The sequence below is a fragment of the Haematobia irritans genome, chromosome 2, assembly GCF_050003625.1.
Source record: "Haematobia irritans isolate KBUSLIRL chromosome 2, ASM5000362v1, whole genome shotgun sequence".
NCBI classification, from domain to species: domain Eukaryota; kingdom Metazoa; phylum Arthropoda; class Insecta; order Diptera; family Muscidae; genus Haematobia; species Haematobia irritans.
Genome location: NC_134398.1, coordinates 177,235,150 through 177,262,959, shown reverse-complemented (window position 1 = coordinate 177,262,959; position 27,810 = coordinate 177,235,150). Strand labels below are relative to the sequence as shown.

At 26.7% G+C, this 27,810-nt stretch overlaps 1 protein-coding gene across 20 annotated transcripts in view; it reads left to right on the top strand.

Moving 5' to 3' along the window:
• Positions 1 to 27,810, top strand: part of Nhe2 (Na[+]/H[+] hydrogen exchanger 2) — a 169,501-nt gene that overhangs the window by 6,456 nt on the left and 135,235 nt on the right. The gene's annotated exons all lie outside the window — the stretch shown is intronic.

Here is a 27,810-nt window from a genome sequence, read left to right as displayed (position 1 = left end):
AGTTACAAAAACACTGGGTTCAACGGTTTCAAATGCACTGTTTCTCTTATAGAAAATGAGACATAATTTTGAATATTGTAGAACGATATCATCGTCTATCATAAGCAAATATTTTTGTAGGCTTCTAGAAATGTATACGAGTATTTTTTTACAGTTACAAAGGCTCTGTATTCAATTAAACTGTTTTAAATATATTTTTTCTGGTAAAGGGGATATGGGATAATATCGAGTAGGTTGTAAAACCAAAAAATTTAACCATTTTATTAAGGGGACAATGCTGGTTGTTTTTTTTTTCACAAATACCAGACTACTGCACTACTCCAACGTAAATGAATTTGTGGTCATATACTCTCAACCATGGCATGACAAACAATTCTATAATTATTAGCTCTATGATGGACATATTTGAAATTCAAATCCAAACAACCGCAAATAAGCATGAGAGACAATATGAATTAGATAATTGTCTGCAATTTTTGTTGTTGGCCAATTATAATACATCACGTTTGCCTAATTTTGCATCTATTAGATATTTAGTTCAAACAATTGTTTATAAAGAAATTTCAAACATATCAAAAAAAATCCTCTCTTTTGCATGGGTTGGTCAACAGCCCAAGATGGGGAGGAGTACAAAAAAAGAAAAATTTGAAATATAATTCCCAACACAAGCCTTGTGTCAGCATTGAGTGTCTTGTGTTCTTTATAAATTTTGATTTATTGAATCTCAAGTATTTGATTGATTTTTCGCCCTCTTTCTCTTCAATCTAAATTTCTGGCAGTCTCATATTCTCCTACACATTGTGTTATTTGATTCTCGACTCAATTTCAATTTCAAAAGAATTGTTTTTTTTTTATTCAATATTTATTAACAAAATAACAATAATAATAAATGTGGATTCATGGGAAAATTTTTTTTCTACCGAGTATGGTTTGAAAAGCAGGCAAGACATTATAAATGCATGCAAAATAATTTGCTTCTCCACGAGAACATTCAATTCACATTTTATTTTAAATATTTACTTAGACAAAGTTTTTTGGATCAGGTTTTTCATTTGTCACAAAACAATAAAATGCAAACAAAAACGATTTAATCAGTATTTATTAATTTTGCCCATGCAATCATTTAATTGCACGAGTTTGAATGTGACGAAAAAACAAGTATGTACGGCCGTAAATTCGGTCAGTCCGAATCTCATGTACCCTCCACCATGGATTGCGTAGAAAGTTCTAACAGGTTGGCTGAGAAGTCCCCGGTCTGATAAGTCCCCGGTTAGTTACTAAAGACTGCCATCCACAGTCGAATTACTTGGGTCGCGGTAACACTTGCCGATGGAAAGGTATCTTAAAACTTCTTAACACCGCCTTCTAAACTGGAAGTTAGTCCATACGGGTTATATATTAAACAAAAGACGGCCGATAAAATACGTATATAATTCAGTTTGACAAAATTTTCTATAGAAATAAAATGTTGACAAAATTTTCTATAGAAATAAAATTTTGACAAAATTTTCTATAGAAATAAAATTTTGACAAAATTTTCTATAGAAATAAAATTTTGACAAAATTTTCTATAGAAATAAAATTTTGACAAAATTTTCTATAGAAATAAAATTTTGACAAAATTTTCTATATAAATCAAATTTTGACAAAATTTTCTATAGAAATAAAATTTTGACAAAATTTTCTATAGAAATAAAATTTTGACAAAATTTTCTATAGTAATAACATTTTGACAAAATTTTCTATAGTAATAACATTTTGACAAAATTTTCTATAGTAATAACATTTTGACAAAATTTTGTATAGAAATAAAATTTTGACAAAAATTTTCTATAGAAATAAATTTTTGACAAAAATTTTCTCTAGAAATAAAATATTGACAAAATTTTCTATGATATAAAATGTTGACAAAATTTTCTATAGAAATAAAATTTTGACAAAATTTTCTATAGAAATAAAATTTTGACAAAATTTTCTATAGAAATAAAATTTTGACAAAAAATTCTATAGAAATAAAATTTTGACAAAATTTTCTATAGAAATAAAATTTTAACAAAATTTTCTATATAAATAAAATTTTGACAAAATTTTCTATAGAAATAAAATTTTGGTAGATTATTTTTGGCGATATGGACCAATGTTTGTGTGATTGGGGATCGGCTATATATAACTATAGACCGATATGGACCAATTGTGGCATGGCTGTTTGCGGCCATATACTAGCGCAATGTACCAAATTTCAACCGGATCGGATGAAATTTGCTCCTCCAAGAGGTTCCAGAGGTCAAATCTGGGGATCGATTTATATGGGGGCTATTTATAATTATGGACCGATATGGACCATTTTTTTGCGTGATTGTTAGAGACCATATACTAACATCACGTACCAACTTTCAACCGGGTCAGATGAATTTTGCTCCGCCAATTGGCTCCGGAGGTCAAATCTGGGGATCGGTTTATACGGGGGCTACATATAAATATGGACCGATATGGACCAATATTTGCACGGTTGTTACATACCATATACTTACTCCTCGTACCAAATTTAAACCGGATCGGGTGAATTTTGCTCCTCCAAGAGGCTCCTGAGGTCAAATCTGGGGATCGGTTTGTAAGGGGGCTATATATAATTATGGACCGATATGGACCAATTTTTGCATATTTGTTAGAAACCGTATACTTACACCTCGTACCAAATTTCAACCGAATCGGGTGAATTTTGCTTCTCTTTGAGGCTCCGCAAGCCAAATCTGGGGATCGGTTTATATGGGGTCTATATATAATTATGGACCGATGTGGACCAATTTTTGCATCGGTGTTGGAGACCACATACTAACACCACGTGCCTAATTTCAACCGGATCGGATGAAATTTTCTTCTCTAAGAGGCTCCGCAAGCCAAATCTGGGGGTAGGTTTATATGGGGGCTGTACGTAAAAGTGGTCCAATATGGCCCATTTGCAATACCATCCGACCTATATAAATAACAGCTACTTATGCCAAGTTTCAAGTCGATAGCTGGCTTCGTTAGGAAGATAGCGTGATTTCCACATACGGACGGACGGACATGCTCAGATCGACTCAGAATTTCACCGTGATACAGAATATATACACTTTATGGGGTCTTAGAGCAATATTTCTATGTGTTACAAACGGAATGACAAAGTTAATATCCCCATCTATGGTGGAGGGTATAACAAAAAAAAAAAAACAACTTTTAATGTTGTATCATAGGAAACGTCTCAAGAAAATTCTAGATTTTTAATATTTGATTATTTTTATTTAATATTTTAAAATTTACAAAATTTGTCTATTTAATTATTCAAATTCATTAAATTCATATAGTTAAATTTTTTTAAAATTAATTAAAATTATAAAAAACTAAAAGTCTTAGAATAAAAAAAATCTATCATTCCTTTATCAACATCAAATACTTTGTTTTCTATTTAGTTATCACGACTCACGAAATACATATAAAAAATGATTACAACACAAATCGATTAAGTAACCAGAATAATGGATGTATTAATTCGTAAAAAAATATCTACATATTTTTACAATAAAGTTCTTATGAACCCTGCAATAGAAAGCTGTATAGCAAAAAAAAAAAAAAAAAAAAAAAAAAAAAAAAACATTATAAAATACTTTGGTCAGAGTACTACAAAGTTTACATACTGGCGACTGTTATGGAGTGTGATGGCTTTACAACCTATTAATCATGATTTATTGTAACAGAATAATAATGTAATGGTGTTATAATAAAATATAAATTGTCGATTATTTTCAAGGGTTAAGAAAATATTTATAATATAATCTATACTTTCAATTTATACCTCCTAAGACTATAAGTCCGTCCGTCAATCAAAATCTATAGTTCACATAAATTTCGTTGAGAGATTGGATTGTATTATTAAAAAATTTGCGATTATTTTCAAGGGCTTAGAAAATATTTATGCCAGTGTTTTGACTTATGCCTTTTACAAACAGATGTAGAAGTCGATGTCCGTCCGACCGAAAAATACTCTTGCCATGATGTTCATTTGTTACGAATTCATTTTAGATTTGTATCTGTATCAGCAGGGTTGCATATTGCATATTTTTAGGATCTTTAATATATACCATCATAACTTAACCCTTCGTATATGCTATAAATTCTGTCTACTAAATTGTCGTAGTAAACTATGTTGAATGAGATAGACAGTTTTTTTTTTATCATCCGTATATCCAATTTTTTATGTATGTCCACCTAAAAGTATACAACAAATTCGAAATGAAAAATTTCACGGCATTAAGCAGTTTTATTCGTACAAAATGTATTTACTGTGATCGATTTGAGCAAAAGAAATTTTTCATTAAAAAATTTAATTTTTTTTTTGGATTTGGATGGAATTTGCAATTTTTTGTGGGTGATCACGTATTAACCTTCTTTTCGCTCTAGGACGCTTAGTATTGGAGATATGAGCAACAGAAATGTTTCTTATAAAAATTTAGACTTTTTTTCGGATTTGTATCGAATATTCAAATTTTGTGGATGATCACGGATTTATCTCCTTTTCTCTGTGGAATATGAGCAAAACGAGATTTTCATATAAAATTTGAATTTTTAGCATTTGGATGGAATATTTGCGTTTTTGGGGATGATCACGAAATAACCTCTTTTCTGATCTAGGACGCATAATTTAGGAGACATGAACAAAAAAGTTTTTCATATAAAAATTTAGATTTTTTTTCGGATTTAGACGAAATTTTCAATTTTTTTGGGGATTAAATATCACGAATTAACCTCCTCTTTCCTCTAGGAGGCATAAGCAAAAGAAGTCACTCATACAACAATTTGAATTTTGTTAAGGATTTGGATGGAATTTCCAAATGTTTTAATAACTGAGGTGATGGTAAATTTTTGGAAAATTTTGGCAACAAAATATTTTTGTCTTAATTTTTTGTGTGCTTTTAATATGAGTTAGATAACACTTTGTTAAATGGCTAAAGTAAGAAAATAATGATAATGAAGTAATGAAAATAATGATATTAGACTTGTAGTTAAACAAACCAATAATTAATAGCACTCAGTAAATAAAAACCAATAAGATGGATAAAATTTATCGCCTTAGTTAAAAGATAATCTAAAAATATTTGAATGTTGCCTATTTTTAGGATCTTAAATATATATCATAACTTAACTCTGCGTATTCCTAGCTATATATATAGGCGAATTGATGAATTATCGTAGTAGAATAGTTTATAGTTGAGATACATTTGTTTTTACCATTCGTATAACCAATTATTTTTTTTTGGTGCCCACCTAATAGTATGCTATATAAATTTTGAAAGAAAAATTTTAGGACTATGTAGCAATTTATTAACTCTAATTAATTTTTTAAATTGTCTACTCAACTTGCCACTTTATTTCCAACAAATATACCGCGAAACCTTTGAGAAGTAGATTCCCACGTTTTCTTTAGTTTCGTTTATATTGCACGTTGCTAACATATTACTTTTGAGAGATGTCTGTTTTTCAGAGTACGGAAATTTAAGACATTTTTAACTTTTTGTGACACTTTTCCAAAATAAATGTGCCACATTTAATTGCGAATGATATATTTACAAATTCATGAAGATTTCTTCGGATTTACGATATGCTTGGCGATGTTCACCTGAAAGTATGCAATAAAATTTTTCGTTAATTTAGATCTAATTTGAAAAAAAATAATTTCCCAACTTTTGAAAGGTGTCCGTTTTCCGGAGTATCCAAATTTCAGAGATTTTACTGTAAATACATTTAATTTATATTTTTATACCCTCCACCATAGGATGGGGGGGTATATTAGCTTTGTAATTCCGTTTGTAATACATCGAAATATTGCTCTAAGACCCCATAAAGTATATATATTCTGGGTCGTGATGAAATTCTGAGTCGATGTTCGTCCGTCCGTCCGTCTGTTGAAATCACGCTAACTTCCGAATGAAACAAGCTATCGACTTGAAACTTGGCACAAGTAGTTGTTATTGATGTAGGTTGGATAGTATAGCAAATGGGCCATATCGGACCACTTTTACGTATAGCCCCCCATATAAACCGATGCTCAATTTCATCCGATCCGGTTGAAATTTGGTACATAATGTATGTATATGGTATCTAATAACTGTGCAAAAATTGGTCCACATCGGTCCATAATTATCTATAGCCCCCATATAAACCCATCCCCAGATTTGACCACCGGAGCCTCTTGGAAGAGCAAAATTTATCTGATTCAGTTGAAATTTGGTACGTGGTGTTAGTATATGGTCTCCGAAAACCATGCAACAATTGGTCCACATCGGTCCATAATTATATATAGCCCCCATATAAACCGATCCCCAGATTTCAACTCCGGAGCCTCTTGGAAGAGCAATATTCATCTGATTCAGTTGAAATTTGGTACGTAGTGTTAGTATATGGTCTCCAAAAACCATGCAACAATTGGTCCATATCGGTCCACTATTATATGTAGACCCCATATAAATCCATCCCAAGATTTGGCCTCCGGAGCCTCTTGGAAGAGCAAAATTCATTTGATCAAGTTGAAATTTGGTACGTGGTGTTAGTATATGATCTCTAACAACCATGCAAAAATTGGTCCATATCGGTCCACAATTATATATAGCCCCCATATAAACCGATCCCCAGATTTGACCTCCGGAGCCTCTTGGAAGTGCAAAATTCATCTGATTCACTTGAAATTTGGTACTTTGTGTTAGTATATGATCTGCAAAAACCATGCAACAATTGATCCATATCGGTCCATAATTATATATAGCCCCCATATAAACCGATCCCCAGATTTGACCTCCGGAGCCTCTTGGAGGAGCAAAATTCATCCGATCCGGTTGAAATTTGTTACGTGGTGTTGGTACATGGTCTCTATCAACCATGCAAAAATTGGTCAATATCGGTCCATAATTATATATAGACCCCATATAAACTGATCCCCGGATTTGACCTCCGGAACCTCTTGGAGGAGTAAAATTAATCCAATTCGGTTGAAATTTGTTACGTGGTGTTAGTACATGGTTCCTAACAACCATGCAAAAATTGGTCCATATCGGTTTACAGTTATTTATAGCTGATGGCCAATCACACAAAAATTGATCCATATCGCCAAAAATAATCTACCAAAATTTTATTTCTATAGAAAATTTTGTCAAAAAGTTATTACTATAGAAAGTTTTGTCAAAATTTTATTTCAATAGAAAGTTTTGTAAAAATTTTATTTCTATAGAAAATATTGTCCAAATTTTATTTCAATCGAAAATTTTGTCAAAATTTTATTTCTATAGAAAATTTTGTCAAAATTTTATTTCCATAGAAAATTTTGTCAAAATTTTATTTCTATAGAAAATGTTGTCAAAAGTTTATTTCTATAGAAAATTTTGTCGAACTGAGTTATATACGTATTTAATCGGCCTTTTTTTGTTTAATATATCCCACGTATGGACTATCTTACAATTTAGAAGACGGTGTTAAGGAAGTTTTAAGATACCTTGCCATTGGCAAGTGTTACCGAAACCCAAGTAATTTGATTGGTGATGACAGTCTTTAGTAGAAGTTTCTACGCAATCCATGGTGGAGGCTACATAAGAATCGGCCTGGCCGAACTTACGGCCGTGTATACTTGTTCTTTATCAAAATTGTCCAATTTTTTGTGGCACTATTCCAAAAAAAAAATTGTGTCACTTTAAATTGCAAATAATACTTTTTTAGAAATTCACGATGATTTCTTCAGATTTACGATAAGTTTGAGGATTCTCACCTGAAACAATGCAAAAAATTTTTCGTTAATTAAAATTTAATTTGAAAAAGTGATTTAACAACTCTATATAATTCGACTCCCATGGTCTGCTTAGCTTCGTTTTTATTGTAAGTTGATAACGTATCAAGAGTCACTCGAAATTATTGCACTTTTGAGAGGTTTACGTTTTTCGTAGTGTCAAAATTTCAGAGATGTTACTGTAAATACATTTAATTTACATTTTTGTGCAACTTTTCCTAACTAAATGTGTTACATTGTATTGCAATTAAAACTTTTTAGAAATTCCGAATATTTCTCCGGTTTTACGATATGTTGGCGATTTTCACCTGAAAGTATGCAATACAATGTTTTTTTTGTTAATTTAGATCTAATCTGAAAAAGTTATTTCCAAACTCTATTAAAAAGATATAAGTGGACTTCCATGGTTTGTATAGCTTCCAGAGTCACTCGAAATTATATCACTTTTGAGAGGTGTTCGTTTTTCGAAGTGTCCAAATTTCAGAGGTTGTAGTGTAAATGCATTTAATTTATATTTTTCTTTATCAACAAAGTCCAACTTTTTGTGACACTTTTCCTAATAAATGTGTCACTTTATATTGCGAATAATACTTTTTTTAGAAATTCAAGGTGATTACTTCGGGTTTAGGATGTTTGGTGATTTTCACCTGAAAGTATGCAATAAAATTTTCGTTAATATAGATCTAAATTGGAAAAGTGATATCGCAACTCTAGAAAAAAGATATAAGTGGACTCCCAGGGTCTCCTTAGCTTCGTTTTTATTGTAAGTTGATAACATATCAAGAGCCATTCGAAATTATTCCCCTTTTTATAAGTGCCCATTTTTCGGAGTGTCCAAATTTCAGAGGTTTTACTGTAAATGCATTTAGTTTATATTTTTCTAATTATACAATTATTATTCGAGCTTTATGGACAGATATAGATTAAGGAACATGGTTACTAGAGCCATTGAAAAGAAAACGCCAGATACAAATCTATACACGCCTGGACTGTACATGTTTCGGTTCGGGCGAATGAACCTTTCCACAGCCTTTAGTATAGATCTTTATCAAAAACGTGCAACTTTTTTTGGCACTATTCCAAAATAAATATGCCACCTTATATTGCGAATAATAATTTTTTTAGAAATTCACGGCGATTACTTTGGATTTCGGATATGTTTGGCTATTTTCACCTGAAAGTATGCAATACATTTTAAATTAAAAAATACATAGTGTTAAGAAATTTTATTTTTCGCTTTTTAAAACAAGACAAATTACATCAATTCATTTAAAAATAACCATTAAAATTAATATTTAGTAATATCATTACTTGGATCATTTTTTTATATTAATTTACAATGTCCCCAATATGTATTTTGTTTAGGAACGATATTATTGTGTTTACATTTTTCTATATATAGGTTTTTCCAAATCATTTGCATAACAAAAGAATTGCAAATAAATGCCAGAGAAAAAAAAACTCGAGAATAGTTAAGTTTATTTATTACTACGAATTAGTTCGAATGCCACATCTGTAAGTAAAATATGTCCCTTTTGTATTCATGGGGCAATTAATTCCAAAAGTAAAATATTGTGGATGTATAGTTTTTGTATTTGTTTTTTTTTTTTTTAACATTCAAACTTAAACAATTCTAATGAAATATTGTTATAGCAACCTCAAAGTCAAGTGCTTATATCTCGATGGTTGGTGTATGACTTTGATGACAGAGGAGGAAAATTGTTTTCTAATAGTAAAACACTTTCTGGCATAAGGTGGCTTAATTAATTTGTCGCAAGCAGAAAAAAAAACAGCTCATGAGATAAGTCTAACAATTATTGACTCTAACAATTATTGTTAGTCTTGAGAAGACACGTGACATAGTTTGTAAAAAAAAGTCTTGGATAATTTTATGCATAAATTGTTGGAGCTGGTATTTTTTGCCATCTGCCTTAAAATTTTTATCAGATGATTATCATGGTTAGATAATACCTTGGAAATTGTTAGACTTATGGAAACTTCATCCTGTCAAATCCAGAAAACTGCAATATGATCAAAATTTTGAACCACAACACCACCACAGACTGGTGATCGTCTTTGAAATGCTGGAGATTGACATTTTCTATAGAAATAAAATTTTGACAAAATTTTCTATTGAAATAAAATTTTGACAAAATTTTCTATAGAAATAAAATTTTAACAATATTTCTTATAGAAATAAAATTTTGAGAAAATTTTATTTAGAAATAAAATTTTGTTGTTGTTTTTATTGCAGCTTAAAACCATACATTGACTAAACTACAAGTGTAGCTTAGCCAACAGAGGAAAAGAATGTTTGTCAAATTTATTTGGGCAAAGCCCTATAGACTGCAAGATGGTTGGATGGACGCACGTTTCGGAATTATCACATTCCTCATCAGCATCCTCTACTTGCAGCAAAACTATCAACCAATTATCAGAATAAATTCAGGCAGTTCATTAAACCCAACGATGAACCACACTTGAACCTCCCGAAAAAAGGTTTTGTATGATAGCTGGCTTATGCCGAAACAAATTCAAAACAAACATTGACAAAATTTTCTATAGAAATAAAATTTTGACAAAATTTTCTATAAAAAAAATTGTGACAAAATATTCTATAGAAATAAAATTTTAACAAAATTTTCTATAAAAGTAAAATTTTGACAACATTTTCTATAGAAATAAAACTTTGAGAAAATGTTATAAAGAAAGAAAATTTTGATAAAATTTTCTATAGAAAGAAAATCTTGATAAAATTTTCTATAGAAATAAAATTTTAACAAAATTTTCTATAAAATTAAAATGTTGACAAAATTTTCTATAGAAATAAAACTTTGAGAAAATTTTATAAGAAAGAAAATTTTGATAAAATTTTCTATAGAAAGAAAATTTTAAGAAAATTTTAAGAAAATTTTCTATAGAAATAAAATTTTGACAAAATTTTCCATAGAAATAAAATTTTGACAAAATTTTCTATAGATATAAAATTTTGACAAAATTTTCTATAGAAATAAAATTGTGACAATATTTCCTATAGATATAAAATTTTGACAAAATTTTCTATAGAAATAAAATTTTGACAAAATTTTCTATAGATATAAAATTTTGACAAAATATTCTTTAGAAATAAAATATTGACAAAATTTTCTATAGAAATAAAATATTGACAAAATTTTCTCTAGAAATAAAATATTGACAAAATTTTCTATAGATATAAAATTTTTACAAAATTTTCTATAGAATTAAAATTTTGACAAAATTTTCTATAGAAATAAAATTTTGAGAAAATTTTCTATAGAAATGAAATTTTGTCAACATTTTCTATGAGAAATAAAATTTTAACAAAATTATCTATAGAAATAAAATTTTGACAAAATTTCCTATTGAAATAAAATTTTGACAAAATTTCCTATCGAAATAAAATTTTGACAAAATTTTCTATAGAAATAAAATATTGACAAAATTTTCTTTAGATATAAAATTTTGACAATATTTTCTGTAGAAATAAAATTTTGAAAAATTTTTCTATAGAAATAAAATTTTGACAAAATTTTCTATAGATATAAAATGTTAAAAAAAATTCTATTGAAATAAAATGTTGAGAAAATTTTGTATAGAAATAAAAGTTTGACAAAATTTTCTATAAAAATAAAATTTTGATTAAATTTTCTATAGAAAGAAAAATTTTTATAGAAATAAAATTTTAACAAAATTTTCTATAGAAATGACATTTTGTCAACATTTTCTATGAGAAATAAAAATTTTAAAAAATTTTCTATAGAAATAAAATTTTGACAAAATTTCCTATTGAAATAAAATTTTGAGAAAATTTTCTACAGAAATCAAATTTTGACAAAATTTTCTAGAGAAATAAAATTTTGACAAAATTTTTTATACAAATAAAATTTTGACAAAATTTTTTATACAAATAAAATTTTGACAAAATTTTCTAGAGAAATACAATTTTCTATAGAAATAAAAATTTGACAAAATTTTTTATAGAAATAAAATTTTGACAAAATTTTCTATAGAAATAAAATTTTGACAAAATTTTCTATAGAAATAAAATTTTGAAAAATTTTCTTTAGAAATAACATTTTGACAAAATTTTCTATAGAAATAAAATTTTGACAAAATTTTCTATAGAAATAAAATTTTGACAAAATTTTCTATAGAAATAAAATTTTGACAAAATTTTCTATAGAAATAAAATTTTGACAACATTTTCTATAGAAATAAAATTTTGACAAAATTTTCTATAGAAATAAAATTTTGACAAAATTTTCGATAGAAATAAAATTTTGACAACATTTTCTATAGAAATACAATTTTGACAAAATTTTCTATAGAAATACAATTTTGACAAAATTTTCTATAGAAATAACACTTTGTTAAAAAAGATTAAACCGATTTCTCTAACAAATCCCCAAATTTTGGAAATTTCCCAAATCTCTATATATACCAATCCCCAAATTTTGTTTGTGGATCCTCTTGAAAAGGCAAATTTCATTCGAACCCGCTGGTGGTGTTAGACTATGGCTTACAAAACACTGCAACAATTGGTCCATATCGGTCCATAATTATACACGGAAAACAAATTTCACAAAAATTTTTCAAATTAAAATTTTAATTGAGTTTTAAAATTTATTCAATTAAAATTTTAATTGATTCAACAATTTTTTTAGTTTAAACAAAAATCAATCCCAAAATGTAATAGTATCAATTAATTTTTTAATTGACTTTTAAATAATTTTTTAATTGATACTATCATTTCTGAGATTGAATACATTTCAATTAAAAAATTAATTGTATCAATTAATTTCGCGATTGAATCAGAATTTTGTGTTTGTATATAAACCGATACTCAGATTTGGCTTACGGAGCCTATTGAAAAAGCAATGTTTATCCGACTCAGTTTAAATTTCGTATGTGCTGTTACTATATGGCCTCTAAGAACACACTGCAAAAATTGTTTTATATCGGTCTATAACTATATATAGCCCCCATATAAACAAATCCCCAGTTTTGCATTAAGGAGCCTCCTGGAAGAGCAAAACTCATCCGATCCAGTTGAAATTTCCGGAACGTTTTGGAGGAGTAAATTTCATCTGATCCAGTTTACATTTTTAACGTGATGTCAGTGTATGGCCTTTAACAACCATGCAAAAATTGGTCCATATAAACCCATACCAAGAACTTCGCAGCTTCTTAGAGAAGCAAATTTGATCCGATCCGGAAGCCTAATAAAGAAACAAATTTCATCTTATCCGCACTGAAAGAAGTGGTTTCTTTTCCGAGGGAAGACATTTAAGACAAGTGAAGTTTTCACCGTTGAAACGTTTGCATTAAATTCTGGTATAATTGCTCTCAAAGAGAATACTTTTAAAAGGAAAGGGACTTTCGGTTGTCTAAAATTTCATTCCGGAGGAAAGTATTTTTTTTTGCTTTGGCTGCGTTTGAATTTTGGGCATCCCATTATCCTACTAAAATTGGTTCATATCGGTTCATAATTAGTTATAGACTTCTCTATAAAAACGATCAAGAACTAAAGAGGCTTATGTAGGTATTTATTCGACCGTTTTTATCTATTATAGACTCTAGACTCCATATGGACTAACACACAATTTAAAAGACAATGCTAAGAAGGTATCGGTATCTGTTATCACAATCTAAGTAATTCGAGTAAGCAATCCATGATGTAGGGTACCAAAGATTCGGCCAAGCCGAATTTGTTTGTATATATATTCTGATTTGGATTTATCATCCACACATAACATAAGTATTTATTCGACCGTTTTTATCTATTGTAGACCACATATGGACTAACACACAATTTAAAAGACAATGCTAAGAAGCATCGGTATCTGTTAGCACAATCTAAGTAATTCGAGAATTCGAGTACCCAATCCATAATGTAGGGTACCAAAGATTCGGCCAGGCCGAATTTGTTTGTATAAATATTTTGATTTGGATTTATCATCCACACATATATTAATTATTTGATATTCTCAAATAGCGTAATTCATATTCATTCAAAAAACCAGTAAAGAAAGTCTAAAGTCGGGCGGGGCCGACTATATTATACCCTGCACCACTTTGTAGATCTAAATTTTCGATACCATATCACATCCGTCAAATGTGTTGGGGGCTATATATAAAGGTTTGTCCCAAACACATACATTTACATATCACTCGATCTGGAAGAATTTTATAGACTTCTACAAAATCTATAGACTCAAAATTTAAGTCGGCTAATGCAGTAGGGTGGAACACAATGTTAGTAAAAAAATATGGGAAACGTTTAAATCTGAAGCAATTTTAAGGAAACTTCGAAAAAGTTTATTTTTGATTTATCGCTCGATATATATGTATTAGAAGATTAGGAAAATTATAGTCATTTTTACAATTTTTCGACTAAGCAGTGGCGATTTTACAAGGAAAATGTTGGTATTTTGACCATTTTTGTCTAAATCAGAAGAACATATATATGGGAGCTATATCTAAATCTGAACCGATTTCAACCAAATTTGGCACACATAGCTACAATGCTAATTCTACTCCCTGTGCAAAATTTCAACTAAATCGGAGTTAAAAATTGGCCTCTGTGGTCATATGAGTGTAAATCTGGCGAAAGTTTTATATGGGAGATATATCCAAATCTGAACCGATTTCAAGCAACTTTTGCAAGCATAGTTACAACGCTAATTCTACTCCCTATGCAAAATTTCAACTAAATCGGAGCAAAAAATTGGCCTCTGTGGGCAAATGAGTGTAAATCGGGCGAAAGCTATATATGGGAGCTATATCTAAATCTGAACCGATTTTGCTGATATTTTGCAGGTTTTTCGAGACTCATAAAATATTCGGATGTACGGAATTTGAGGAAAATCGGTTGATATACACGCCAATTATGACCAGATCGGTGAAAAATATATATGGCAGCTATATCTAAATCTGAGCCGATTTTTTCCAAAATCAATAGGGATCGTCTTTGAGCCGAAACAGGACCCTATACCAAATTTTAGGACAATCGGACTAAAACTGCGAGCTGTACTTTGCACACAAAAATACATCAACAGACAGACAGACAGACGGACAGACAGACAGACGGACATCGCTAAATCGACTCAGAATTTAATTCTAAGCCGATCGGTATACTAAAAGATGGGTCTATGACAATTATTTCTTGGCGTTACATACAAATGCACAAACTTATCATACCCTGTACCACAGTAGTGGTGAAGGGTATAAATAGTGCTACATATAATCAGGAAAAATCTGCTAAAAACCTCAGCATACATCAGGGAGCTATTATATATTTTTTTATAGTTCCTAAAATTCAAGACATACAAGTCTTTATAAGCTTCTCAAGATCAATGCTCTATTTAATTTTTTTTTTTAATTAATAAATATTTTTGATTGCTTCTAAAAACCGCCTAATGATATGCAAAGCATTTCACTCAAATATCATCTAAATGTATACACTATTAAAATGTTCTTCTTCTGTGTCATTTTAATTAATAAAAATCAATATTGTATATTTATAGAACAAAGAATACTGAAAGCACACAAACCATAGTCCTAAGGCAAAACAAACATTCATTCAATCTTACAATGCCTAAAAAACATCAAAGATTAAATACACAATACTTACAAATATCTCAATATTATATTCTAAATATAGACAAAATGTCTCCTAAGGATATATATTTAATTTCATTGTTGTATGATTATTATTATAAACAAATCTCTTGAATATATATATGATGGTGGTGGGAGGTGGCGACGAAGATATAAAATCAAGATAAAGGGACATAAAAGCACGTTATCATTTTCATCGTTTGCCGTTAAATCAACGCTATTAGTTTAGGGGTGAATGTGAGAAAAAAAACTGGAAAACAAAATCATAAACACGATTAAAATTTCATCTATAAAAAAAAACTAAACATTTGTATAAGTAAACAAAGTGACACTGTTGGAGAATAAACCCAGATAGATATATGAATTCGTCTACAATAACACTTGGTTACAAGTATATTAGAACAAAATTCATTTGTTTTGTAAAAGCTAGAAATATCTGAATTTTGGTGGATGAAATGTTCTAGAAAATATATTGCATGATTTTAGGAGTTAACTAATTTATTTCACAAAATTTATGTATTTTGACTATATCATGATTTTTATTTAAAAAAAAATAGTTTAATTTGAATTTTGTAATTTTTGTGGGAGCCTTTTTTACTACACAATTAATTTTTTTCTCAATCGAGTTGCTGATTTCTTTATATAGGATAACGGGTAGTTTTTTTAATATTGCATACTTTTTGGAGCTTACTAAATTTAAGAACTTTATAGGAAAGGAAAAGGGCCATACCCAAAGAAAAACCAAAGCCCAGAAATATTATTTTATTTATTTATTTATTATTTAATTTATTTTAATTACAATAAACTTATTTATATAGGCACTAGCCACTAAAGGCTATCGGCCTAGCACAGAAATATGTTAACTATTGATAAAAGAAAGTTTTAATAATTTTACATACTTTTAGGGTACATACAAAGATCCTTCACAAAAACCAAAAATGATCAAACATTTTCTAATTAAACTTTTAATTGAATTTACAAAAAATATTGATTGTTTAAATAAACCAAAAATCAATCACCAAAAATTATCAATTATTATTTTAATTGACTTTAGTGATTGATACCAAAATTTCTAAGGTAGAAGGCATTTCAATTACAAATTAATCAAAACGATTAATTTCGTGATTGAAGACAAGAAAAACACTGGAACCTCTAACACATGGACTCTCTTAAAATGGAACCTCTAACACATGGACTCTAAAAAGTGGATAATTTTCATGAGACGTTTGCTATATAATAAATAAATTAAAATCAACTTCTCAAAAAAAAAAAAAAAAACAAAAAACAAAAAAACATCACCAAACTTTTTCCAAAAAAAATTTTAATTGATTAATAAAAAATATTCAATTAAAAATTTAATTGGTGCAACAAAATTTTTAATTGAAACAAAAATCATTCATTGTATCAATTAAATTTATAATAGAAATTATTATTTTTTTAATTGGCTTTGAGAGGTGTCCCGTTCACAGAAAAAAAAAACAATATTTTTTGTCACGATATTAATTGATTCTATTAATTTTTAATTAAAATCGATACTATCATTTCTGTGATTGAAGACATAATACGTTTGAACAATACAAACAATATTTTGTTTGGACCAATCCTGATGATATATATGCTTGATGCAAAATGTGTTTGGGTTATATGTTACAGAAGCGATTTTTTTGAGGGTGTATTAGCTTAATATATATTTTTTTTGGAAGCGTATCTGGGATTAAGCCTTTGAATACAATTTTGAATTTTTTTATTACATTTTTTATAACATTGTTTTGCATAATTTAAAATTACAATTTTATTGTTTTGTTATCTTGTGTTTTAATAGAATCCCCTTTTAAAATATCAAACATAGTCTACCCAATATCACTGACAATACAACAACTCAAGAACGACACAATAAAGAAAAATATATTGCTAATTTCAGCAAAAAGAAGCAAACAAGCAACAAAATAAAAGCAAAAGGCTTGATATACAATTACCAACACCCCATAGTCTTGAAAAACTCCCGCACATGGGTTTGACATGTCTGCCTTTTATATGTCTTTCGTTTAGGAAGCCTGCAAATGATACTTGACGTTATGCCCTCTCCAAACAATATCATTCAATATTACAAGCAATTGTAATCTTATATCTCTGTTTTTTTTTACTACAGATTATATTAGTTTTCTTATTTTGTTAAAATAAATTCTACGAATAAGTCTGAGATTGGCACAAGTAAAGTTATGACATAATGGTTTAGAATGGCAAACAAAAATAATGGAAAATTTCCTATAAAATATAGACAAAATTTCCTTAAGAAATTAAATTTTAACAAAATTTCCTTAGGAAATGAAATTTTGACAAAATTTTATATAGAAATAAAATTTTCTATAGAAATGAAATTTTAACAAAATTTTCTATAGAAATTTTGACAAAATTTCATATAGAAATGATATTTTTGACAAAATTTTCTATAGAAATGAAATTTTGACAAAATTTCCTATAGAAATGAAATTTTAACAAAATTTGCTATAGAAACGAAATTCGACAAAACTTTTTATTATAAAACTGAAATTTTAACAAAATTTTCCATAGAAATGAAAATTTGACAAAATTTCCTATATAAATGAAATTTTTAAAAAAAATTTCAATAGAAATGAAATTTTAACAAAATTTTCTATAGAAATGAAATTTTAACAAAATTTTCTATAGAAATGAAATTTTGACAAAATTTCCTATAGAAATGAAATTTTTAACAAAATTTTCTATAGAAATGGAATTTGACAAAATTTTCTATAGAAATAAAATTTTGACAAAATTTTCTATAGAAATAAAATTTTGACAAAATTTTCTATAGAAATAATATTTTGACAAAATTTTCTATAGAAATAAAATTTTGACAAAATTTCCTATAGAAATAAAATTTTGACAAAATTTCTTATAGAAATGAATTTTTATGAAAAAATTTCCTATAGTAAAGAAATTTTGAGAAAATTTTCTATAGTAAAGAAATTTTCAGAAATTTTTCAATAGTAAAGAAATTTTGAGAAAATTTTCTATAGATATTAAATTTTGACAAAATTTTCTGTAGAAATAAAATTTTGACAAAATTTTCTATAGAAATAAAATGTTTACAAAATTTTCTATAGAAAGGAAATATTGACAAAATTTTCTATAGAAATTAAATTTTGACAAAATTTTCTATAGAAATGAAAATTCGACAAAATTTCCTATAGAAATGAAATTTTGACAAAATTTTCTATACGAGAAATAAAATTTTGATAAAATTTTCTATAGAAATAAAATTTTGATACAACTTTCTATACGAGAAATAAAATTTTGATAAAATTTTCTATAGAAATAAAATATTCACAAAATTTTCTACAGAAATAAAATATTGACAAAATTTCCTGTAGTAAAGAAATTTTGAGAAAATTTTCTACAGAAATTAAATCTTGACAAAATTTTCTGTAGAAATAAAATTTTGACAAAATTTTCTATAGAAATTTTTACAAAATTTTCTGTGGAAATAAAATTTTGACAAAATTTTCTATAGAAATAAAATTTTCACAAAATTTTCTATAGAAATAAAATATTGACAAAATTTTCTATAGAAATAAAATTTTGACAAAATTTTCTATAGAAATAAAATTTTGACAACATTTTTATAGAAATGAAATTTTGATAAAATTTTCTATAGAAATGAAATTTTGACAAAATTTCCTATAGATATAATATTTTGACAAAACAAATTTTATAGAATGTTGAAAAAATTTCCTATAGAAATAAAATTTTAACAAAATTTCCTACAGAAATAAAATTTTGACAAAATTATCTATAGAAATAAAATTTTGACAAAATTATCTATAGAAATAAAATTTTGACAAATTTTTTATAGAAATAAAATTTTGACAAAATTTCCTATAGAAATAAAATTTTGACAAAATTTCCTATAGAAATGAAATTTTGACAAAATTTCCTATAGAAATGAAATTTCGACAAAATTTCCTATAGAAATGCCTTTTTACAAAATTTCCTATTGAAATTAAATTTGGCAAAATTTTCTATAGAAATAAAATTTTGACCAAATTTCTTATAGGAATGTTTTTTTTTTAATTTCCTATAGTAAAGAAATTTTGACAAAATTTTCTATAGAAATGAAAATTCGACAAAATTTCCTATACAAATCAAATTTTGACAAAAATTACTATAAAAATGAAAGTTTTACAAAATTTTCTATAGAAATGAAATTTTGACAAAATTTCCTATGGAAATTAAATTTTGACAAAAATTCCTATAAAAATGAAATTTTGACAAAATTTCCTATAGAAATAAAATTTCGACAAAATTTCCTATAGAAATGCCATTTTTACAAAATTTCCTATTGAAATTAAATTTGACAAAATTTTCTATAGAAATAAAATTTTGACCAAATTTTCTATAGAAATGAAATTTTGACAAAATTTCTTATAGAAATGTTTGTTTTTTTTTTTAATTTCCTGTAGTAAAGAAATTTTGACAAAATTTTCTATAGAAATGAAAATTCGACAAAATTTCCTATACAAATCAAATTTTGACAAAAATTACTATAAAAATGAAAGTTTTACAAAATTTTCTATAGAAATGAAATTTTGACAAAATTTCCTATGGAAATTAAATTTTGACAAAAATTCCTATAAAAATGAAATTTTGACAACATTTTGTATAGAAATGAAATTTTGACAAAATTTCCTATAGTAAAGAAATTTTGACAATATTTCCTGTAGTAAAGAAAGTTTGTCAAAATTTCCTATAGTAAAGAATTTTTGACAAAATTTTTTGTAGCAATGAAATTCGGACAAAATTGTTTATAGAATTGAAATTTTTCAATAATTTCCTTTAGAAATGAAATTTTTCAAAAATTGCATGTAGAAATGAAGTCTTCAAAAAATTTCCTATGGAAATGAAAATTTGCAAAAAATCCTTATAGAAATAAAATTTTGACAAAATTTTTTTATAGAATTGAAATTTTTCAAGAATTTCCGACAGAAATTAAATTTTGACAAAATTACTTATATAGATGGAATTTGGACAAAATTTCCTATAGAAATGAAATCTTGCAGAAGTTTGGTCGAGTTTACATTGAAACGGTTGCGTCGATTGTACATGGATTTAGGTGTTTGATATTTCGCCTTAAATTATTAAAATCAATTATTTTTCTCACTTGTAAATCCTCAAATGTCTATAGACATTAGACTTACTTTGGCACCTGTCATTAAGCTAAGACAGACTAGAATCTACAATCCAATTAAAAAAATTACACTAAAAGCCAAGTAACGACCAACTGAAGGGTGGAAACGGATGTCCAATAAAATGGCGTACTTTCTTTATTTGCATATTTTAGATTGACAGTTTTGGTCGAAGGTTTTGAAATAGTTTTGAAATCTTTGGCATATACAAATGATTTTTTATTGGCAAGGAATGTGTTGAATTCAAAAAATTCAAATAAAAATTTCATTTCTTTAGGAAATTTTGTCAAAATTTTATTTCTATAAAAAATTTTGTCAAAATTTTATTTCTATAAAAAATTTTGTCAAAATTTTATTTCTATAGAAAATTTTTTTCAAAATTTTTTTTCTATAGAAAATTTTGTCAAAATTTTATTTCTATAGAAAATTTTTTCATAATTTTACTTCTACAGAAATTTTGTCAAAATTTTATTTCTATAGAAAATTTTGTTAAAATTTCATTTGTATAGAAAATTTTGTCAACATTTCATTTCTATAGAAAATTTTGTCAAAATTATATTTCTATATAAAATTTTCTCAAATTTTTTTTTCTATAGGAAATTTTGTCAAAATTTTATTTCTATAGGAAATTTTTTCAAAATTTCCTTTCTATAGAAAATTTTGTCAAAATATCTACTATAGGATTTTTCAAATCAAATATTTTTTCGAAAATGTGTAAAATGTACTCTGTTTACTCATGCGTGAGCTTGTTTATCCATCCATGCTGTCATTCACTTTCAGTTGTTTTTCGATTCATTCATAGAAATCAAGTAATAGCGCCTTTGAGCGACATATGACACTGACGACTACATCATGAACAAATTGGCCTACTGGCTACTTTTCGATGGCATACCTGCTGATGTAATTCACAAACATCGATAAAGTAATCCCCGATTCTTTGGAATAATTTGTTTTTCACAATCACCGCTAAAAAACAAAGCAATTTGTCAACATTTTTTTTTAATGCTTCAACAGAACGAGGGCAATGTTTTTCGGTCAGGTGCGTCATTGATTAAAATCTCTAGAGTGGATAACAAGATTAAAAGTTGTATTGAAATTCATGTTACATTTGTATTTTTTTATATTGTATGGCTCACATAAAATTTCCCCTATAGAAATACAATAAAAATAAATAAAAAAAAATTTCTTATAAAATAAAATTTTGACGAAATTTTCCTAGAATTGACATTTTGTCGTTGAATAAAAAGTTTAGAAATTTTTCCTTAGATAAAAATTTTTGGCATTTTTTTTTATAAAATTGAAATTTTGACTAAATTTTAAATAGAAATTAAATTGTGGTAAAATTGCCTATGGCAATAATATTTCCACGAAATTTGGTGTTAAAGTTAAAAAAAAAAACCGAATAAATGAATTCTCCCATTTTTCTTTTTTGTATATTTTGATTTTTGTGATTAATGATTTACAATTTTTTTTTAAAATCGATATCTCCTCCCTCTAATTAAAACATGACTGAAAGTATCTCTGTATATATTGCTTGGTAGTTACCTTGTTGTGTTTATAATTTATTGGCTTTGTTTGTAGGGGGTGAGTGAGCCATATCATTCGTTACATTTTGTTTGCCTTTAATTTGGTTACCTATTTATACGGATGAGTTGTTTGATAAATGCACGGTCGGCAAATAGATGTGGACGACAGAGGATAGATAATTGATCAGACAAATAAGTGCAGACGTAATGGTTAGTAGGAGAGACATTCACTATACAACACTCAACTTTGATAGCGATATTGATTATGGCGATATTATCGATATTTTTTCAATAAAAACAAAACGTCTTTTTTCTCATGTAGCTGCAGTTGTGACAGTGGCTGGTTTTCACTTAGTCACCCATCGTCCCTAAAAATTTTCTGTGTTTACAAATATTTGCTTTATTGATTACCTGTGAATTTACATTCAGAGTCCATTGAGTTCATTTTTGAACAATGCAAATAGCATATTTAGGAAAGCGGCTGGTTTTTTGGTTACATTTCGATATAATTGGTTAGGGACATGTTGCTCCGATAGTCAAATGTTCCTTGCAAGCGGAATTTTGTAAATGTGGGTAGCATGTGTTCGGATATTATTATGCAATATGGGTTATTCCCCATCTGTACTAAATTTGAATACTTGAATTAGTAATTGAAAACAAATTAGTTAAATTAAACAAAAATTGTTTCATTAAAAATTTAATCGAAAATTAAAATGTTAGCAATATATATTTAATTTTTCTTAATTTTTATACCCACCACCATAGAATAGTGACGGGGGTATAATAAGTTTGTTATTCCGTTTGTAACACATCGAAATATCGATTTCCGACTATATAAAGTATATATATTCTTGATCAGGGAGAAATTCTAAGACGATATAACGATGTCCGTCTGTCTGTCTGTTGTAATCACGCTACAGTCTTCAATAATGAAGCAATCGTGCTGAAATTTTGCACAAACTCGTCTTTTGTCTGCAAGCAGGTCAAGTTCGAAGATGGGCTATATCGGTCCAGGTTTTGATATAGTCCCCATATAAACCGACCTCCCGATTTGGGGTCTTGGGCTTATAGAAATCGTAGTTTTTATACAATTTGCCTGAAATTTGAAATCTAGAGGTATTTTATGACCATAAAGAGGTGTGCCAAAAATGGTGAGTATCGGTCCATGTTTTGGTATAGCCCCCATATAGACCGATCTCCCGATTTTACTTCATAGGCTTATAGAAACCGCAGTTTTTATTCAATTTACCTGAAATTGGAAATCTAGAGGTATTGTAGGACCCCAAATACGTGTGCCAAAAATTGTGAGTATCGGTCCATATTTTGGTATAGCCCCCATATAGACCGATCTCCCGATTTTACTTCTTGGGCTTATAGAAACCGGAGTTTTTTTTATCAAATTTACCTGAAATTGGAAATCGAGAGGTACTTTAGAACCGTAAAGAGGTGTGCCAAAAATGGTGAGTATCGGTCCATGTTTTGGTATAGCCCCCATATAGACCGATCTCCCGATTTTCCTTCTTGGGCTTATAGAAACCGTAGTTTTTATCCAATTTGCCTGAAATTGAAAATCTAGAGGTATTTTAGGACTATAAAGAGGTGTGCCACAAATGGTGAGTATCGGTCCATGTTTTGGTATGGTCCCCATATAAACCGACCTCCCGATTTGGGATCTTGGGCTTATAGAAACCGTAGTTTTTATCCGATTTGCCTGAAATTGTAAATATACTGGTATTTTAGGCTCACAAAAACGTGTAACGGATTAAGTTTTTATCGGTCCATTTGGTAATGCCTCCATATAGACCCACTTCACTTCTTGAGGGTATAGAAGACGCACTGATCATGAAAATTGCTTGAAACTCAATGTAAAATTTCCAGATTTTACTTCTCGGGTGAAAATCTACAGATTTAAGATTTCAAATCAAGACGTTATTTTATAATATTCTTGAACACTTACAAGAGATGTTAATGATTCCTCTAAAACTCTAACACAAATGGTTCTTATAAATCCAGAATCTGATAGTTCTCATAGGTGAAATCTTTAAATTTATCTTCGGGAAGTGTCCTCAAGCCCTCCTGAAATTTCAAAGGAAACCCTAATATTTGGTTCATGGTGGTGGGTATTTAAGATTCGGCCCGGCCGAACTTACTGCTGTATATACTTGTTTATTATCATTTTTTAAGGGTTTTAGAAATGACCCTCCAAGTCATTTAACATAAGCTTTGTTTCTGTACAAAAAAATATGATCGTATTTTTATACCCTCCACCATAGGATGGGGGTACATTAACTTTGTCATTCCGTTTGTAACACATCGAAATATTGCTCTAAGACCCCATAAAGTATATATATTCTGGATCGTGGTGAAACTCTGAGTCGATCTATAAATAAAAAATTTTGTCAAAATTTTATTTCCATAAAAATTTTTGTCAAGATTTTATTTCTATAGAAAATTTTGTCAAAATTTTATTTCTATAGAAAATTTTGTCAAAATTTTATTTCTATAGAATATTTTGTCAAAATTTTAATTTTATAGAAAATTTTGTCAAAATTTTATTTCTATAAAAATTTTTGTAAAAATTTGATTTCTATAGAAAATTTTGTCAATATTTTATTTTTGTAGAAAATTTTCTCAAAATTTTATTTCTATAGAAAATTTTGTCAAAATTTTATTTCTATAGAAAATTTTGTCAAAATTTTATTTCTATAGAAAATTTTGTTAAAATTTTATTTCTATAGAAAATTTTGTCAAATTTTTATTTCTATAAAAAATTTTGTCAATATTTTATTTCTGTAGACATATTATCAAAATTTTACTTCTGTACAAAATTCTACTTCTATAGAAAATTTTGTCAAAATTTTATTTCTATAGAAAATTTTGCCACAATTTTATTTCTAAAGAAAATTTTTTCAAAATTCTATTTCTATAGAAAATTTTGTCAAAATTTTATTTCTTTAGACAATTTTGTCAACATTTTATTTCTATACAAAGTTTTGTTAATTTTTTTTCTATAGAAAATTTTGTCAAAAGTTTATTTCTATAGAAAATTTTGTCAAAATTTTATTTCTATAGAAAATTTTGTCAAAATTTTATTTCTATAGAAAATTTTTTCAAAAATTTATTTCTATAGAAAATTTTGTCAAAATTTTATTTCTATAGAAAATTATGTCAAAATTTTACTTCTGTAGAAAATTTTACTTCTATAGAAAATTTTGTCAAAATTTTATTTCCATAAAAATTTTTGTAAAAATTTGATTTCTGTAGAAAATTTTGTCAATATTTTATTACTGTAGAAAATTTTTTCAAAATTTTATTTCTATAGAAAATTTTGTCAAAATTTTATTTCTATAGAAAATTTTGTCAAAATTTTATTTCTATAGAAAATTTTGTCAAAATTTTATTTCCATAGAAAATTTTGTCAAAATTTTATTTCTATAAAAAATTTTGTCAAAATTTTATTTCTATAGAAGATTTTGTCAACATTTTATTTCTATAGAAAGTTTTGTCAAAATTTTACTTCTGTACAAAATTCTACTTCTATAGAAAATTTTGTCAAAATTTTATTTCTTTAGAAAATTTTTTTAAAAATTTATTTCTATAGAAAATTTTGTCAAAATTTTATTTCTATAGAAAATTTTGTCAAAATGTTATTTCTATAGAAAATTTGGTCAAAATTTTATTTCTTTAGAAAATTTTGTCAAAATTTTATTTCTATAAAAAGTTTTGTCAAACTTTTATTTCTATAGAAAATTTTGTCAAAATTTTATTTCTATAGAAAATTTTGTCCAAATTTTGTCAAAATTTTATTTCTTTTTTTATTCTATAGAAAATTTTGTCAAAATTTTATTTCTATAAAAAATTTTGTCAAATTTCTATTTCTATAGAAAATTTTGTCAAAATTTTATGTCTATAAAAAATTTTGTCAACATTTTATTTCTATAGAAAATTTTGTCAAACTTCTATTTCTATCGAAAATTTTGTCAAAATTTTATGTCTATAGAAAATTTTGTCAAAATTTTATTCCTATAGAATATTTTGTCAAAATTTTATTTCTATAGAAAATTTTGTCAAGATTTTATTTCTATAGAAAATTTTGTCAAAATTTTATTTCTATAGAAAATTTTGTCAAAATTTTATTACTATAGAAAATTTTGTCAAAATTTTATTTCTATAGAAAATTTTGTCAAAATTTTATTTCTAGTTTTGTCAGAATTGTATTTCTTTAGAAAATTTTGTCAAAATGTTATTTCTATAGAAAATTTTGTCAAAATTTTATTTCTATAGAAAATTTTGTCAAAATTGTATTTCCATAGAAAATTATGTCAAAATTTTATTTCTATAGAACATTTTGTCAAAATTTTATTTCTATATAAAATTTTGTCAAAATTTTATTTCTATAGAAAATGTTTACAAAATTTTATTTCTATAGAAAATTTTGTCAAAATTTTATTTCTATAGAACATTTTGTCAAAATTTTATTTGTATTGAAAATTTTGCCAAAATTTTACTTCTATAGAAAATTTTCTCAAAATTTTATTTCTATAGATAATTTTGTCAAAATTTTATTTCTATAGAAAATTTTGTCAAAATTTTATTTCTATAGAAAATTTTGTCAAAATTTTATTTCTATAGAAAATTTTGTTAAAATTTTATTTCTATAGAAAATTTTTTCAAAAATTTTTTCAAAAATATAGAAAATTTTGTCAAAATTTTATTTCTATAAAAAATTTTGTCAAATTTCTATTTCTATAGAAAATTTTGTCAAAATTTTATTTCTATAAAAAATTTTGTCAACATTTTATTTCTATAGAAAATTTTGTCAAACTTCTATTTCTATCGAAAATTTTGTCAAAATTTTATTTCTATAGAAAATTTTGTCAAAATTTTATGTCTATAGAAAATTTTGTCAAAATTTTATTTCTATAGAAATTTTTGTCGAAATTTTATTTCTATAGAAAATTTTGTCAAAATTTTATTACTATAGAAAATTTTACTTCTATAGAAAATTTTGTCAAAATTTTATTTCTTTAGAAAATTTTGTCAAAATTTTATTTCTATAGAAAATTTTGTCAAAATTGTATTTCTATAGAAAATTTTGTCAAAATTGTCTTTCTATAGAAAATTTTGTCAAAATTTTATTTCTATAGAAAATTCTGTCAAAATTTTATTTCTATAAAAATTTTTTGCCAAATTTTTATTTCTATAGAAAATTTTAATTTTTTATTTCTATAGAAAATTAGTTGGAGAGGATTTGCAAAATTTACCAAAACTGTAAAGATTGTATCAATCTACCAAATAGTAAAAAATCTACCATTTTTGGTTGAATTCTACCAACTGTAGCATTCGTTGTTGGGAAACAATTTTATTTTATTTTTTTTGCAATTTATTCCTTTGCATGCGATGTCGCTTAAGTATTTCGCCCATATTAAAAACAATTTGTAAATATTTTGTAGGAAAAGTACGTTTAAAGTTTAATTTAACTTATTCTGCGTGTGTAGGTGAACTGAAAACTTGTACATCTACACTCGTATGTAATTCATATCATTTTAAATATTTTTAAAGGATCTTTCACTGGAAATTGTTAATGGTAGTGTTTATATCATCCTTTTTGTGGATATTTCAGTTCAAAGAA